The sequence below is a fragment of the Sus scrofa genome, chromosome 17, assembly GCF_054392235.1.
Source record: "Sus scrofa isolate SSC_HxYL_T2T_F1_AM1 chromosome 17, Sscrofa_HxYL_maternal_Yorkshire_Landrace_v2.0, whole genome shotgun sequence".
Classification (NCBI taxonomy): domain Eukaryota; kingdom Metazoa; phylum Chordata; class Mammalia; order Artiodactyla; family Suidae; genus Sus; species Sus scrofa.
Window position 1 is genome coordinate 26,892,620 of NC_139399.1, and position 12,561 is coordinate 26,905,180.

Below are 12,561 nucleotides of genomic sequence, written 5' to 3' on the forward strand. Positions count from 1 at the left end.
GAGAGAGAGAGAGAGAGAGAGAGAGTGTTAGTTCAAGCCTTGTCATTGAAACACAAATGAATCGAAACACGTTGGGACAAGTAAGAAATCAAAGTTAAGCTGATTTCTATTAGTTTAAAGTCTTCCTTAGTATAAAATAAATTAAGCATTGTAAAATGTAGTTAATGCAGATAATTACTCAGGGCAGAAGTCTAACCATATATATATATCACTGGTATTACAATTTAACGGCATAATTAAATTCTCAGATATCTGCAGAACTCTCTCTAATTTGGTTTCTCTATTTACTTATCAGGACAACAAATATATGTCATTGTGTAGCTTAACAGAGGGAACTTGAATGGATGAAATTATTGCCTTTAATTTAAAGTCAGGAACTACTCCGTACTGGGGTTGGATTTAATCACCCTCAAATAAGTTTTATCATGCAGTATGATATTCCCTCACGACTGCCGTTAGAATGGCTTATCAGAAGTCTTGTTAATTAAACAGAAATCAGTAAAACCATACATTTGGTCCTCAGAGCACCTGATCAGGCCACTAAAGGCGTGGATTTAATAGATTCCCCAGAATAAATTTTCTTCAATCCAGGCAGAAAGCCAAACTCTGCAGTATTCACCAGGAGAGGTGTATTCTGTCACTGGCCTTATCCTTTCATTTGTTTGGTTTAAAGTATTAAAATAGTTTGAATCCTTGTGTATATCTAGGGGACAAAATGAGGATGTGGTATAAATGAACCTGTTTTATGAATAAAAAGGACAATCGTTTTTAAAAAATGTTCGCATATGTCACTTTTCTTTAAAGCAAGTGAATTAACCCCAAGGAATATACATTCAGGGTGTCCTTTTCTGAATGTGCTCTTTAAAATTGTATTCTATCTGTTGGAGTCTTTTTTTCCCTCCCTGAAGCAGTTCTGAGGCTCTGAAGACCGTGTTAAAATAATCAAAGGAGCTCTGCATTTGAACCGCTGGCCCTAAAGCCTGGGGTCTGACACACCCTGTGTGGGATGTTGTGATTAAAGTGGCCTGTAAGACTTGGGGTGGTCTTTACGACACAGCAAGGGTCCCACCTCTCCCAGTTGTGAGCTGAGAGAGACGCCTCTTGCGAGGGGTTAAAGTCTGCGACCTTGCCTCCCTTCCAGAGAATCTTGACATTTCCCCAGTGGATTCATTTCCATGTAGCCCCTTTTCAGCACTGATTGAAGCCCGGGGCGGACTCTTTCTCTGCACTCCCTTTTATGACAGAATCCCAGGCCGCTCTGGTTGCTGGTCGGTCTGTTTCCCCTCAGATCCTGTGCATCTGTTTTCAGAAGCATTTCAGTATCGGGTTGGAACAGGATACCTGAATATCATATCAGAGTGCTGAGAAGCACTGCACTTGACAAAGAGAACCCCATTTCGACTTGGCGTTGTACTCACGGGCACCAGGTGGTGTACCCAGGCAGGTGGCCCTGCCCCTCCTGGTGCTGCGTGCTACTGGCCCTGCTGTGTTGCCCCTAATTGGCTCATGTGTTTGGGGACAAGTCCTTTAAACTCCCAGGCCTTAGTTTTTTCATTTGTCAAATCATCTCTGATATTCGAAGTGCCCCCACCTGGCTCCCTAGAACCCTGAGGTGAGGTACCACTCTGTGCGTTAACTTCTCCCTCTGTTTAAAAAGGGGCTCTTGGAGTTCCCGTCGTGGCGCAGTGGTTAACGAATCCGACTAGGAACCATGAGGTCGCGGGTTCGGTCCCTGCCCTTGCTCAGTGGGTTAACGATCCGGCGTTGCCGTGAGCTGTGGTGTAGGTCGCAGACGCGGCTCGGATCCCGCGTTGCTGTGGCTCTGGCGTAGGCCGGTGGCTACAGCTCCGATTCAACCCCTAGCCTGGGAACCTCCATATGCCGAGGGAGCGGCCCAAGAAATAGCAACAACAGCAACAACAATAACAACAGACAAAAAGACAAAAAGACAAAAAAAAAAAAAAAAAAAAAAAAAAAAAAAAAAAAAAAAAATAAAAAGGGGCTCTTAACACTGGCCACACATTGGAATTACCTGGGTGGTTTCTAGTTAAATGAGAGTCCTTGAGATTTGGCCTGGGCGTTGGCAGTTTGAAAAGCTCCTCAAATAGTGCTTCTTGTGAGTTGCCACAGTTAAGAACTGTTGTTTAAAAGTGGGTGTGTGAGTGTGTTTAAATGCTGGATGTTAAAAGAGGTGGGGTCGGCTAAGAGCTGAGTAGCCTAGAAGACAAGGTGCACATCAGAAACATGCTGACTTGAGGAGCTGCCATGCTGGCTCAGCAGTAATGAACCAGAATAGCATCTGTGAGGATGTAAGTTCAATCCCTGGCCTTGCGCAGTGGGTTAAGCATCCAGCGTTTGCTGTGGCTGTGGTGTAGGTCGGCAGCCACAGCTCACATTCGACCCCTAGCCTGGGAACTTACATATATGCTGCAAGTGCAGCCGTAAAAAGCAAAAAAAAAAGAAAAAAAAAGTACCAGCTTGCAAACACATGGGAAAGGCTTTGGTGACGAGGAATCAACAGACATAGGTGTTTCGTTTTAATTTTATTGGAGTATAGTTGACTTACAGTGTTGTGTTACACATTTCAGTGTATAGCAGAGTGAATCACTTATACATATACCATATACATATCTCTATTCTTTTTTCCCTTATAGGTTATTAAGGAGTATTGAGTAGATGTCCCTGTGCTATGCAGTGGGTATAGGTTTTAATCCTACAGAGAACGTGTTCTCTTTTCTCCTGAAGGCCCCTCTCCGGTAGCTGAGCTTCAGGCCGAACACATCAGAGCCAGCTTCATCTTCGCCAACAGGGAAATTGTTACCCTCATTCAGAAGATGTGTTTTTAAAGCACCTAAATAATTGTCTGGCGTTTGCCTTTGATCCCTGATCATTAATATCATTAATAAGCTCTCAAAAGTGCTTGTGAATCTCAAGTTCACATTTGGCAGGGCCGGGGAAGAAGGAACGCTTTTAAAATAGTTTGGCTCAGAAAGCGCATCTGAAATAACCCTGTGGGAAAATCAGGAGAATTTCTCATCCTCCAAAGGATTACCTAGGATGAGATGCTGACCTTGTGTTTTAAGTTCAGTTACATTTCTTAAAACCTCCTTCATTATCCAGCCTGATTTATTTTAGGGGGTGAAATAGACTGTGGGAGGGGACTCTGGTGATATACAGTGTGCATGTTTGCTTTCTGTTTTTTCCACAGTTCCCCAAAGATCTTAACGTGCCTATATATTCCTAAAAAAAAAAAACGAAAAAAAAAAACAGCTGCTTCATGAGATTTACTACAGCTCTTCTCTCAGAAGTTAAAGCTGCAGAATTCTCTCATCTTTAGGCTTCCAAGGCGATCCAGCCCAGAAGGCGAGGGTGCCCAGGGCGAGCGGAGCGCTGACCTCTGCAGGGAGAGGTCAGTTCAGCAACGAGGCTCAAAAGGGAGGAAGAAAAAGCAGCTCCTCAGCGGGGAGTTTGACTTGCTTCAGGGCAGTGGAGCTTTTATAAATAAGGGCCCAGGCTCCCACGCCCTCTCGCCCGCCCGTTCTCCTATTACTAGTCCTGTCTCTGCTTAGACACACACATGCTCATGGACTCACACACACAGACACTTAATTCATGGACACATACTCATGGATACACACGGGCACATATATGGATATACATACACAAGGACACAGACTCATGGACGGGCACGCACTCATGGACACACACATGCTCATGGACTCACACGGACACACAATTCATGGACACACTCAGGCACATACATGGACATGCACATATGCACACACAGGGACACACACTGATGGACACAGCCTCAGCTCTCACTTCCCCACGTCCCTCTCTCTACCTGTCCTTGGAACTGTGGGATGGACAGGCAGCCCCTTCTCCAGAGGAGGCAGGAGATGGATTGGCTGGGGATGTTTCTAAGCCCAGTGGCTCCTTTTCAGTTCCTCCTTCACATGCTCAGCTGGTGAGAAGAATGTGGGGGAGAGGGGGGTTCTTTCCCAAACCCGCTGCAGGTGTCTGGGAGGACTGACTCCCACCCACCCGTTCCGTCATCAGAAGGAGAAGCCGGGATGGTAAATTAGGGCAACCTCCAGCCTTGTCGTGTCACACGGGGGTGGGAGTGGGGCTTTGGGCTGCGTACCCCCACCCCAACCCCCACCCCTGGGAGGAGCTTGGAGACCTTCCTATAATAATCCCAGAGTAAACGAGGGCTGGGGCTTTAGCAATGCTTTGATTTGTATGTTGACCTTCAAAGGCTTGCTTGGCTTTTCCTAGTGACTTCTCAGCCCGGTGACCCCCCCAGGGGGCTGTCCAGTGGGTGTACCCATCAGCCTGAAAACAATTCCCTGAGAAGTGCTCTCTGTGTCCAAGATGCAAGGGATCTCTGTTTTGGGGATGTTTTTTGTTTTTCTTTTTACAGTTGCACATGCGGCATATAGAAGTTCCCAGGCTGGGAACTGAATCAGCACTGCAGTTGCTGGCTACACCACAGCCACAGCAATGCTAGATCTGAGCTCCATCTCTGATCTACACTGAAGCTCACAGCAATCCCAGATCCTTAACCCACTGAGCAAGGCCAGGGGTCAAACCTGCATGCATCCTCGCAGACACTATGTTGGGTTCTTTTTTTTTTTTTTTTTTTTTTTTTTTGTCTTTTTTTTTGCTATTTCTTGGGCCGTTCCCACGGCATATGGAGGTTCCCAGGCTAGGGGTCCAATCAGAGCTGTAGCCACCGGCCTACGCCAGAGCCACAGCAACTCGGGGATCCGAGCCGCGTCTGCAAACTACACCACAGCTCACGGCAACGCCGGATCGTTAACCCACTGAGCAAGGGCAGGGACCGAACCCGCAACCTCATGGTTCCTAGTCGGATTCGTTAACCACTGCGCCACGACAGGAACTCCTATGTTGGGTTCTTAACCCACTGAGCCACAATCAGAACGCTGGGATCTGCTGTTTTGATGCTAATAAGACTCTCTAGCTGGAGGGACCATCTGGATCTCACCTAAAATCTCTGTGCAACCTCAGAGACAAAGCAGATCATCCATCCATCAGTGACTTTTCTACATCAAATTGGCCTTGCTTTTTTCTCTTGAAGATGGTACTTCTCGGTTTATCCATGTTCTGGGTCCTCGTTGTAGAAACAATTTTGACTCTTATTCCTCATGTTTATGAGCTCTGATTTCAGGTTCTGGTAATGTTTTAGAAAAGCTCACCATGCTGGAGAGAAACTTAACTTTCTGCCACTGGCTTTGCCTGCCCACCCAGCTCCCGCCATAAGAGCGCAAACTTAGAGAGGAGATTCTGGGAGAGAAAGTTGGACTTAACATTTAGCCCCTTTCCGCCCAGAAGAAACGTCACTGCGCAGTGAGGACAGCCGGAGAGGAAGCAGCCCTGTCGGGAAAGGCAGGGGGTTGGTGGCAGTGCATCCCTAAGTGTTCCTAAGGCATCCGTTCCACTGAAAGCCTTAGCAAGAAAACAGGAGTCAAACCTTATCATGTTTCATAAGGAAAGAACACTGTCTTGGGGGTCCTGTGAGGCCAGGCACCTGAACTTTGACCTTGATTTTAAAAAATGGTAAAAGAAAGAACTGTGTTCTATTAGCATTATTTAGAGGTATCTACACTCTCAGACCACACGCCGTTGTAGAATTTTATTGGGCATCAAGATTTTTGGTGATCCTGTAGTTCATTCTTGTCCTGAATGAGCTTTTTTTTTTTTTTTTTTTTTTTTGATAGGCAAGAAATAGATGTATTAGGATAGGACGCTTGTGAGAGATGCAAGCAGACAGGCAAGGAGGCTCTGCCCCCGCCGAATGAGCTTTTCTTTCTGCAGCACTGGTAGCAGACACCAAATTGATCCAGGAAAAGGTCCACAATGTGTATAGTCAGAATCAGAGGTAGGAGTTCCCATTGTGGCTCCGCAGGTTAAAACCCAACTAGTCTCCTTGAGGATGCGGGTTCCATCCCTGCCCTTGCTTAGTGGGTTAAGGATCCAATGTTGCTGCAAGCTGTGGTCACAGATGCGGCTTGGCTCTGGTGTTTTGCTGTGGCAGTGGCATAGGCCAGCAGCTGCAGCCCCTGTTTGACCCCTCGTCTGAGAACTTCCATATGCCACAGGTGCAGCTGTAAAAAGAAAAGGAAAAAAAAAGAACCAAATGGAGCACCCAGCTGTGATACACGCCTTTAGAAGAGGCCTGCATGGGTTTGCTGTTGCTGCCTACAAACAATTTATCACAAACTGAGTAGTTTCAGACAACACCCAGGTATTATTTTCGGTTCTCTGATACCTTTTAGCTGGGTCCTGTGCTTTGGATCTCAGAAGGCTGGAGTCAAGGTGTCAACCGGGCTGTGTCCTCATCTAGAGGCCGGATTAGTGAGCTCCACGTCCAGGCTCCCTCAGACAGTTGGCAGTTGTGAGTCTAAGGGCCCTGGGCTCCTGCTGGTAGCTGGTGGGGGGATTCATTCAGCCTGTCCCAGCTGGTCTCAGGACCCCGCCCCATGCCCTCTCCATATCAGTAGTGGATCAGAATTCTTTCATTTTCTGAATCTCTCTGACTTCCCCTCTGTGACCAGCCAGGGAAAACCCCCTGCTTTTAATGCTCCTGTGAATGGGTCCAGCCCACTCGGATAATCTCCATGTTTCAAGGATTGGGGACTTCGATTATGTCTGCAAAACCCCTTCACAGTAGGACCTGGATTCAGGTTTTTTGGTCTCATAACCAGGGGCCAGGAATCTTTGGGAGCTGTCTCCCACCAGGTCCAGCAGCCCCCACTCTTCTCTGATGGGGGCACAGCTCAATGAGGAGAACAGAGGCTATCACTGAAACCCAGCTGGATTCCTTCATCATCGAGTGGACTCTCTGGTCTCACGGGGCGCTTGGGGAAATCCTGGGAGTGGCGTTCCTTCTCCCTGCAGCCCTTTGCGTGAATACTAATGATGGCACCCATTTCTCATCACCATTTCACAGATGGGGAACCACAGAACTATGGAAATTTTCCCAAGACTCCAGAGCCTAGAATCCAGGCCTGTCCAGCCCCAAAGCCCAGAAACTGCTGTTGGGTCCTACGTGGGCGAGCCTGACAATGCACAGGCTGGGACACCAACGCTGGGAGTCGGGAAGGAAGAGCTGCCATGCAGTCAAGGGACCAGGGGCTCCAGAGTGCGGGCCTGTGACCGCTCAGTGCTGGCCTGGCTCCATGCACCAAGAAGGAGAAGGTGAGAATGACAGGCGACTGGTGAGGCCTAGGTGGAGGCAGGGCACCCTGGAGGCAATGCTCAGACTGATCAATCAATCGATCGATCTATCCATCTATCTAAGTTGAATTGCAGTTGATTTTAATATTGCGTTAGTTTCAGGAGCACAGCCTCGGATTATTTTCTAGTATAGGTTGTTACAAGATATTAAATAGAGGTCCCTATGCTATACAGTAGGTCCTTGTTGTTTATCTTTTTTATCTGTAGTGGTGCGTACCTTTTTTTTTTTTGTCTTTTCAGGGCCGCACCCACGGCATTTGACGGTCCCCAGGCTAGGGGTCTAATCAGAGCTGTAGCCACTGGCCTACACCACAGCCACAGCAACTTGGGATCCAAGCCACGTCTGCAACCTACACCACAGCTCACGGCAATGCCGGATGCCTAACCCACCAAGCGAGGCCAGGGATCAAACCCACAACCTCATGGTTCCTAGTCGGATTCATTCCCACTGCATCATGACGAGAACTCCAGTATAGTGTGTAACTTTTAATTCCATACTCCTAAGGTATCCGTCCCCTTCCCCTTTCCCTTTTGGTAACTACGTTTGTTTTCTGTCTGTGAGTCTATTCCTGTTTTGTAAAATGTTCATTTGTATCATTGTTTTAGATTCCACATATAAGTGATATCATATGGTATTTGTCGTTGATTTCACTTAATGTGATAATCTCTAGGTCCATCCATGTTGCTGAAAATTTCATTCTTTCTTATGAGTAGTATCCCATTGTGTACATATACTATATATATATATATATATATATATATATATATATTTTTTTTTTTTTTTTTTTTTTTTTTTAAACCATGGCATGTAGAAGTTCCTGGGCCAGAGATCAAATGAACCCATGCCACAGCACTAACGATGCCAGATCCTTAACCCAATGCACTGTTTGGGAACTCCCACCACATCTTCTTATCCTTTCATCTGTTGAGAGACACAGGTCGCTTCCATGTGTTGGCTATTGTAAATAGTGCTTCTATGAACATTGGGGTGCATGTATCTTTTCGAATTAGTGTTTTTGTCTTTTCTGGATATACACCCAGGAGTTGGATTTCTAGATCATATGGTAACATCTATTTTTAGTTTTTTAAGGAACCTTTACTGCTCTACTAAGTGGCTGCACCAATTTGCCTTTTCTTTGGGCCTCTTTGGCTGAGTGTTGGATGGGGAGCTCACAGGAAGCAAGAGCAGAGATAGAGCAGATGTGGGGGAAGCAGAGGGGGTCAGGAGGCCTCGCTCGCCCCCCCCACTCCTTCTCCTTTACCTCCGGGCCACTTTTTCCATAGTTTTACGCAAACCCAAACCTATTTCACCATTTGTTCTGTTCCCTTCTGTTTTGTACCTTGAATTCTTTCAAAAACTTTTCCAAAAACCATCCCTTTGAAGCCAGAGGGGCCCTGAGGGTGTCTCATTGTCCATGGCCTGAACTTGGAGGGTTTACATTTCTGTCTCCAGGACGGGGTGCCTCAATGCACAGGAAACTTGAGCATAATACACACTCCTACCTCCCCAACACGTCAACCAGGTTCAAGGAGATTGTGGGATCCTCTCCCAGTCCCTCTTTGGTGGCTGGGGAGAACGCGGGGCGGGGCTGGGGGCAGGCATTTTGGGGTGGGGGTGGAGGTAGCAGAGCTGCCCACAGGCGGTTCCAGGAACTCCCAGATGTGTCTGTGCTGGCCCGCTGCACCAGCCGTGATGAACTTCATCACATTCATCCTCCTTGGATTTTAGGGTTTTTTAAACTGCTCAGGGGCTTTTTGCACGATAACGTGGCAGGAGCCCGCCGTGGGAGGCAAGCATGTTAGGGGATGTGGGAGGATGCCCGTTATCATTGCAGTCACAGGACACCGGCCACAGAGCATCATTGTTGTCCTGAAAGCTGTGAAGTGTGCATGTGCACGTGTGTGCACAGGCAGAGATATGTAGGATATAGTGGGCTGTCCCTTGCTTTCCTTTTGTTTTCCTTTTTGGCCACCCCTTGGCGTATGGAGTTCTGGGGCCAGGGATCAGATCAGAGCTGCAGTTGCCACCCAAGCCGCAGCTGCGGCAACAGTAGATCCTTAATCCACTGCCACACCAGGGATCGAACCTGTGTTCTAGCGCTCCCAAGATGCTGACAATCCCGTTGTGCCACAGCGGGAACTCCCCTTGCTTTCTTTTCTGAGCGTCATTTTTCTTGCAATTCATTTTCTAATTCTATGAAGCAGAAACCAAAAAGGAAATCCGAAGGTGCCCCAGAGCAGAGGGACCACCGACAAAGGGAGGGAGCTTAATCCCCCTTTGGTTCAGAATATTTCTCTTGCCCTCAGATTTATAAAGATGTCACTTTCTAGGCAAAGTCCGGAGGAGGCTCAGCTCAGGTCACCTCTACTATCTTTGTGGCAGCTTCTTGCAGCCTCTCTCTTGGCTAATTGCTGCTCTCCCAATTCTTCACCTTTGAAAATCACAGCTAGGGCAGGATCTGGACATAAACCTGGCAAATCCCCAGAAGATGCAGAAAACACAGCAGCCTCCCTTGCAGGAGCCCCAGGTTCCAGTCCTGGCTGTTGCTAATTCTGCCTGATCCCGGATAGGTCCCTGAACCTCCCTGGGTCTCAGTTTCCCCTCCTGGGAAAGTAAAGGGGATGGATCCTTTGATTGTAAGGTCTCCAATTGCATTACTACCCAGGGAGTCTCCGATGAAGACTTTTCTACTCCATGTCTCCCAGCAAAGATGAAGTAAAGCAGCCTTTCCCTCTTCAGGTGCAAAATAGAAAGGGGGCCAACCCGTCTGGGTGCTGAGCAGTCATTAAGGAGTCAGCTGCTCACTCGTATTCCCCTGGGGTCCTGGAGGATCCCCTCCGTCCCTGCCAGGAGAGCTTCTCTTTAAAACAAAGCTGTTACTTTCATGTCCCCGGCATCGGCTTCTGCTCTCTGGGTAATTCAACCCTTGGGTGCCCTGATGTGGATCATTGCTGGGGGGCGGGGGGGGGGTGGTAGGGGTGGGGGGAGGCGGTGGGCAGGCTTCCATTGCAAGTTCTCATTGGATTTAAGAGCCTTTATTACTATCCAAGTGAATTTTCCTAACTTGCATATCACAGGTTAATACCGGACCTGTGCATAATGATACATAATTTAAGCCTTATAAAAGCTGCCTGGGACTTGAAAGAAACACACTCTAAGCCAGGAAGCTGTGCCCGGCATGCAAGAGCAGGTAATACAGGTAGAATTTACGTCCAAAGCAAGGGAGCCGCGCCCTTGTGACAGGATCTCAGAGGGTGCCATGCAGGTGTGCGGGCCCCTCTGTGCCAGGCAGTGGTACCCACAGGCCTGCCAGCATCAGCCCCACTTGCCCTTACTTTTAACTACCATCAGAAGGCAGTTGTTCACCAGAGGAAATTTGTTATTTTTAATAGACTCGGGAGTACTTCGTGGACTTGAAGTGACGCAACAGGGTTGGCCTAATGGTTTCTAAACTGTGTTTTTAAGACTTCTGGGGCCAGAACCCCACAGAACTGCCTCGGGGGCCCCCTTTCTACCTCTGATCACCAAGCAGTCTGTTGGCATTGTCAGAGACTGACATAGCCCAAGCCGGGATGTTGAGCTGCTTGTGGGATGGAAAAAAAAAAAAATGTTAAGAAAAATAATTGTTGTTTTTGCAAACTATCTATTTAAAAACAGAACCTCAGGAAGCAGATTTCTGTTCCAATGCTCAGATGAATCAGAGCTCACAAAGTGTAAATACACATTAGCAGGAGGAGGCTTCCCATAACCAGTGCTTGTGTGTCTTCCCAGCCCAGCCAGCCACCCCTGAACTGCTCCTATTCCCAGCACAGTCAAGAAAGAGCCGCCATCAAAACGGAAACGCTGGGACATCGCTCAACCCAAGTTGCAAAGCTCTGCAGGCCTGTGAAACTTTTTTTTTTTCTTCTTTAAAGGCCACTGATTTTTAGTTGCACATTCACTTACTTGGTGAGGGGGACAGGTGTACATCGTGGAAATCCCACCATCAGGTTTCCTGGGGCTCTTTGCTACCTAAGAAATATGACCAATAAGTTCACTTTGACTCACTGACCCCTCAGATCAGCCAGTAAAATGAAGCCCTTACACCGCAGCTTGCTCAAGGGGCGGTGTAATTATTTTACTTAAAAATGATGTCAGGTGGCAGTTGAGCAACAAACCAGCCTCCAGACTACTTAATTCAGTTTAACAAGGAGGAAAAACCTTGTAATTAACCAAGAGCTTTTGCTTTAGGAGTTCAGTGAAGCTGTTCTCAAAGTTTGCAGAACCTCAGCTGGGGGGGATGGGGGTGGAGGGGGCAGCTTGTTGAAAGTACAGGTTCCCAGGCCCCGCTTGTAAATCATGGGCCAGGCCTGGGACTCTGCATTTCAGAGAAACCCCATTTGCAAGTGCTGCTTCTGAGCATCACTTGGTCTCACTGGGCTTTTAGATAAGGTATGCCCTCATTTTCTGCTCTAACTCTCCATTGGGTAAGTCTAGAATCCCAGGACCATCTCCCATCCTACAGCAACCAACTTTGAGCTGATTTTTTTCTTGGAGTTTCATAGTATGTCTGTTCCCTTTTTGGAGTTCCAGTTAGCCACATTTCTGGATGGAAGTTCTTCCAGGACCTTCTTACAGAGGGCACAGAATGTTCCCCAGAGGATAGGGAAGGCTCTGAGTCCCTTCTTTAGGTGCGGGGGAGGGGTGCACCTGCGGCATGAGGACGTTCTGGGCCAGGGATCGAACCCTTGTCACAGCAATAACCTGAGCCACAGCAGTTAACCCTGGATGCTTAACCCTCTGAGCCGCCAGGGAACTCCATTTTTCCTTTTTTTCTGAGTACCTTCTTTTACATACCCCTGCCCCAGGATCACCAGGGCTATCGTGCCTGATTGATTCCTTCTACCTGGAGGAAAGGGAAAATCGCCCTTGACCACCAAAGTCCCATCTTTGAGCCATGTCCACGTGCTTCCCATCTCTGCCTTTCCACTGCCGAGCATGTCCTGGCGCGAAGGCTCCTTAGAACCACAATCCCGAGATCACTTCCCTCCTGGAATAAAGAATTGCAGAGGCTCATTCAACATTTTTCTTGGCACAAAAGCATCTGGCAGCTACCCAGGGAATTCTGGAGTCCTGCAGAGTCCAAGCTTACGAATCACCAGAGCAAGGTCGTGTTTGGATTCAGACTGTGTCCTGCTCGGCGATCTGTCCCTACACGGGGGGAGCTCTGCTCCCCTCCTCTGACCCCACCCTGGAGAAACCAGCTGCCTCCCAGCAGAGAGCAATGACAGGAGAGCTACACCCAGACAAGGAGTTATGGG